The following is a 6,154-nucleotide window of genomic DNA, read 5'->3' as shown; positions in this document are numbered from 1 at the left end:
GCATACCAGTGGTGCAAAATTTGCAACAAGGGAGAAGAGAGTGGGGAAAGAGAGATAATATAAATTCATGTCAATGCAAGAGTAATACATATATAAAAGATTGGAATTGATTTAAATAATATTACTCAATAAGAATGAAACAAGTCACTAAGCACTAAGAAAATACCAGAAAAGATGTAACAGTTGAATAAGAACATTTGAACACCAATAATAATTTTAAAAATATGCAATGAATGAAAGTATACAAATAAATTAAATAAAATAGAATGAAAGTGAGAGAAAAGAAGAAAGCAAGAAGAAAGAAATAAGAAAAGATAAGAAAAATAAGGATTAGAGAAGAAAAGATAAGAAATTTGGCTGATCTGGATATTCTGTGCGCCGCTTGTGACGCGGACGCGTGAGTGACGCGGTCGTGTGGTGCGCGATAAGGTCAGGTGATGCGGACGCGTGGGTCACGCGATCGCGTAGCCTGTTTTGTGCGATTGGCGCGAGTGCAGCCTCGCGGTCGCACATCTCTCTGTTCGAAACTCTTTTTTGCCAAAATTCTGGGTGACGCGATCGCGTGGGGCATGCGAGTTTCGAACAGAGAGTTGTGCGACCGCGAGGCTGCACTCCCGCCACTAGCACAAATCAAGTCACGTGATCGCGTGCCCCACGCGTCCGCGTCGCCTGACCATATTGCGCACCACGCGACCGCGTCGCCAGCGTCACACAACCTATCCAGATTAGTGCCAATTTTCTTATCTTTTCTTCTCTAATCCTAATTTCTTCTATCTTTTCTTCTTTCTTCTTTCTTTCTTACTTCATTTCTTTCCCTTCTCATTCTTCTTATCTTTTATTTTATTTTATTTATTTGCATACTTTCATTCATTGCATATTTTTATTTTTCTAAATTTATTATTTTACCATTGGTGTTCAAATATTCTTATTCAACTGTTACATCTTTTCTAGTATTTTCTTGGTGCTTAATGACTTGTTTAATTCTGATTGAGTAATATTATTTAAATCAATACCAATCTTTTATATCTGTATTACTTTTGTATTGACATGAATTTATATTATCTCTCCTTCCCCACTCTCTTCCCCATTGTTGTACATTTTGTACCACTGGCATACCATGGCTTCTATTGTTTTCTCACTTGCATGTTGTAGCTACCATGTAATTGAGACCCTTATTATTTGGCATTAACCCACCCATACTGTATTTATTTTCCTATCTTTATTTCTGGGTTACTCTTCTTCCCTTTTTCTTTCAGGATGGCCACCCGGAAGAGAACCGGAAGACGTTTACATGGGAAGACAGGCAAGTCAATCTGCACAATCTATACAATCTATAGAGAAAAGCATCAGTTGAAGCCACCCGTCCACTTGCACATCTTAGCATGCACCGAGGACGGTGCAATCTTTAAGTGTAGGGAGGTCGATACCGATCTCCATGGGTTAGTACCTTTCTGTTTCAACACCAATGGTTAAATTTTCTTTGTTAAATTAGTTATTGCATTTGCATATTTGTTTGATTTTATGCATTTAGTTACTACTTGGTTAAAGTAATAAAATTCTTTTAAAACCCTATCTTTGAAAATTTTCACTAATTTAAATTGAAAAAATTTTTATGTTAAAACTTGTTTGAAGTTGTATTTGGAACATGGTTTTTGAGACAAAGAACACACAACCTATGAGATTTTGAGCTTATTTACATGGTTACATTATTTAACCATAAATTTTTATTCTTGTGTGTTTTCTTCACTATGATTGTAATCTATATTTTGTTCCAATCTATATGTCCATTATTTAGTGTATTTACATGCTTGCATATGATTGAGGCCATTATTTGATTTTAGCTCACTTATCTCAAATAAGCCTACCCTTTAAATCACCCTTGTCAGCCACTTTGAGCCTTTTAATCCCCATTTATTCTGTATCTTACCACATCACTAGCCTTAAGTAGAAAAACAATTAAATATCCCAATTGAATCTTTGGTTAGCTTAAGATAGGGATTTTGCATTAACTAAGTATGGGGAAATTGTGGGAACTTGGGTTAATAAGAGAATGTATCATGTTTCTAATTTATTTGAATATTGGGAATTTGGGAACCTACTCATGAAAAACCAAAATAGAAAAATAATGGAGAATCCATGTGCATTGATAAGTTATGTTTGCTTTTATGATTCAAAAAAAAAGAGAAAAAGAGAAAATATATATATATATATATAAATAAGGGGATAAAATTACCCCAATGTTAAGTTAATGAAAAATCAATGCACATGTGATAAATTAAAAAGAAAAAGTTGATACATGAGTATGTGATGTAAAAGTGGGAATTTTGGGTAGCTAGGCATGAATTAGAATTATATAGAGTATATGTATGTTAGGTGAAAGTTTAGGTTAATTAAAGATTCAATTTATAGCTCACTTAACCATATATATATATATATATATATATATATATATATAGATATATATATATATATATATATATATATATATATATATATATATATATATATATATATATATATATATATATATATCCTTACCTTTACCTTAGCCCCATTACAACCCTGAAAAGACCTCATGATGTTTGTATTTGTATGCTAAATATTTGTTGATTGGTTAGATGAAGAACAAAGTTTAGAAATCATGATTAGAGAAGAGTAGAGTGATTAACCCTAGACACTTGAGAGATTAGAGTGATATACACTTCGAGTGAGGGTTCAATGCTTGATTCTATGTTCCCTGCTTTCATGAGCTATCTTCTTACAAGTTTACTTGTCTTTTATTGTATGATTTGAATTAGTGAAATCTGATTTATGTTTGTCTTGAAGAGCTTATTTACTTTTAACCAAGTAGGAAGAAACATTTTTCATGTAGTTGCATTCATAGGTTGCATTTCATACATTCTACCATTCCTCTTCATTCTTTATAGCTTCTCTTGAGCTTAGCATGAGGACATGCTAATGTTTAAGTGTGGGGAGGTTGATAAACCACTATTTCATGGTTTATGTTGTACTTAATTGAGTGGATTTTATCAACTCTTTACCCACTTATTCATAATATTTGCATGATTTTATATTTCCTTTCCAATTTTATTCTATAATTGGAAACTTGCTTCCCGAGCCTTTTAATTACCAAAAATTAATTTTCCCTTATCACCATTAGATGTCTTGATATGTGTGTTAAGTGATTTCAGAGATTACAGGGCAGGAATGGCTCAGAGGATGGAAAGGAAGCATGCAAAAGTGGAAGGAATACAAGAAGTTGGAGAAATTGCTAAGCTGTCCAGCCTGACCTCTTCGCACTCAAACGGCTATAACTTTAGCTATAAAGGTCCAAACCACATGGTTCCGGTTGCGTTGGAAACCTAACATCCGGGGATTCAATTTGATATATAATATGTCATAGTTGCTCTGACGATAGGCGATGCGATCACGTGCTCCATGCGAACGCGTCGCAGTGACGAAAAACCAGCATGGTAGATTTCTCTCCTCTCTTTTAGGATTTAGGATTAGGATTAGGATTTCTTCGTTTCTTCATTCCAGGTTTAATATTTACTTTTATTTATGTTTCTATTCTACTTTTACTTTAATGCTTTTATTCGTATCTACAAATGTTGCCAAATTGGCTTATGAACTTTTTCCATGTTAAATTTTCATATTTTATTTAATATAATTTGAGGTATTTCAAACTTATGATTGCTTTCTTTAATTTATTAATGTTCTCCATTTATCCAAATTATTTTCATTCAAATAGAATTTCTCCCCTTTTGGCTTTGGTTGATTAATTGGTGACTCTCGAGTTATCAAACTCATTGTTGATTGAAATTTGGAATTCTTCAAGAATTAATTCGAGTTTCAATAACTCTAACTTTTCCTAAGGAAAGACTGGGACTTGAGGAATCGAAATTAATTCATCCACTTAACTTACCTTCATAGTTAGAGGTTAACAAAGTGGGAGAAAAATCCAACTCTCATCACAATCGATAAGGATAACTAGGACAGGACCTTCATAGTTATTTTACTTGTCATTCAACTAACTTTTTACCTTAATCCAAAACCCCAAAACATACCTTTGCATAACCAATAATAAGAACATACCTCCCTGCAATTCCTTGAGAAGACGACCCGAGGTTTGAATACTTCGGTTAACAATTTATTTAGGGGTTTGTTACTTGTGACAACCAAAACGTTTGTACGAAGGGATTTTTGAAGGTTTAGAAACTATACTTGCAACGAGGATTTATCCGTAATTTTCTAGACCACGCAAAAGTTTCTCTCGTCAGTGTGCATGCCCAGGAAGATTTTGAAAGTGTGCATATGTACAGGGGTGTGCGTATGCACAGGTACTAAAATTTATAAAGTCTGTTCACTCGCACAAGCTATGCGAGCGCCCTAACAGACGACCCTTCCCGACTTGTGCATGCGCACAGGGCTGTGCGTCCGCACAGGTCGTAATTCTTCATTAATGTGCGTGCGCACAACCTATGCTAGTGCTGCTACCAGAGCCCTTTTCCCTACCTGTGCGTGCGCACATATCAGAAATCCTGAAATTCTGCAACTTTGCACACTCTTAGATTTTCAACACCAACTTTGAATGATCATAACTTTCTCTACAAAATTCCAAATTTTGCAAACTTTATATCAAATCGAAGAGTTTTCAATAATCTTCAAATATAAACAAAATTCAACAAATTTTAAAAATCGAAGCAAAAATTATGATCAGGCAAAGTTCACCAAAAATCTATTTTTACCCAAAAACCACATAACCTCAATTTTAACCAAGCCTCGATCCAATACCAATCAATCACATTTCAACCATACCAAAAACAACCCAAAATTCATACCAAACACTACTTCAACCACTCAATCATCTAAATCATTTATTACTCACCTCTTCCAAATCTAAAATTTAACCTAACATCACATACCTTTTTCTTAATACCACCATTCAAATTCTCAACATTAATCAATACAAGCACCAATTCTTTTATTCCATTATTATCATCCAATCCATTAAATTTTCAAACACTTCACTCATTTACTTCCATCATGAACCACAATAACCAATAATCAAAATTATCACCAACACCCAAAACCATCATAACATTCATAATCAATATCAATCATCAATAATATCAACAATCACTACAATTCCTCATCAATTTCAATAATCATCAATCCCTCATCAATTACAATTAAATCACACATTTATCATCAAACTTCCTCATTATTAAATACGATCAATCACCATGAAACTCATATACTCCTCATACCAAAACTTCATATCACCATCACCATCATACAAGTTATCCCCAAACATCAAAATCACATACAATTAAGCATACACCCAAAGCATTCAATCCTATCTTACAGGTCAACTAGCCTAAGTGTCCAGAAACATTATATATTATATAAAGAAAACCGAAATCATACCTTGGCCGATTCCCAAACACACCAATCACCAAAACGAAACCACCAAGCTTGATCCAAAGCCTCAACCAACTCCAACAAACACCAAGGCTCACACTAACAACACATATATCACCAAAATCAAAACCTAAGATACATAAAATAACTAAACACAAGAATTTAGTAAATCCTTACCTTATCCAACGTGAGTAGGGATAAAACCCAATAATTACCCGCTACTAGAGATCACCTAAACAAACAAAACCACAAAACTTGCTCAAAACCCCAACCAAAAACGCACAGAAACTTAGGGCACAAAACTGGAGAGCCAGATGTGAGCCCTTACCAGATTTCTTTAGATAGAAAGGAAGATCTCATCAAGAGCTTCGTGTGACCGCAAACGGCTCGTCAATCGGAGGTCCGTAGCTCAAGTTAAAAGCAAAAGAAGGTGAGGGTGAATAGTGTTTTCTCTTCTCCCTCTCCTCTCATGGAAGCTGCGCCCCTCTCTCTCTTAGGACTGGAAAAATGAGTTCAAAGCTCATTAAATGAGCTTATATATGTTGGTCCTTGGATCCGATTTGGGCCCGATCCAACCCGTTAGCATTTTTGGTCCGTTTGGCCCACCTTGGGCCAAAACCTTTAAGATTAGTGCCCGGTCTTCGATTCTAAATTATTTTTCTTCTTTCAAAATAATAAATCAATCTTCAAAATATTATTTTCTAAAATACGCGATAATGGACAGTCTAGA

This window comes from Arachis hypogaea, chromosome 19 (genome assembly GCF_003086295.3).
Source record: "Arachis hypogaea cultivar Tifrunner chromosome 19, arahy.Tifrunner.gnm2.J5K5, whole genome shotgun sequence".
Classification (NCBI taxonomy): Eukaryota; Viridiplantae; Streptophyta; class Magnoliopsida; order Fabales; family Fabaceae; genus Arachis; species Arachis hypogaea.
The sequence above is the reverse complement of the archived record's forward strand: the minus strand, read 5'-3'. Positions refer to the sequence as shown.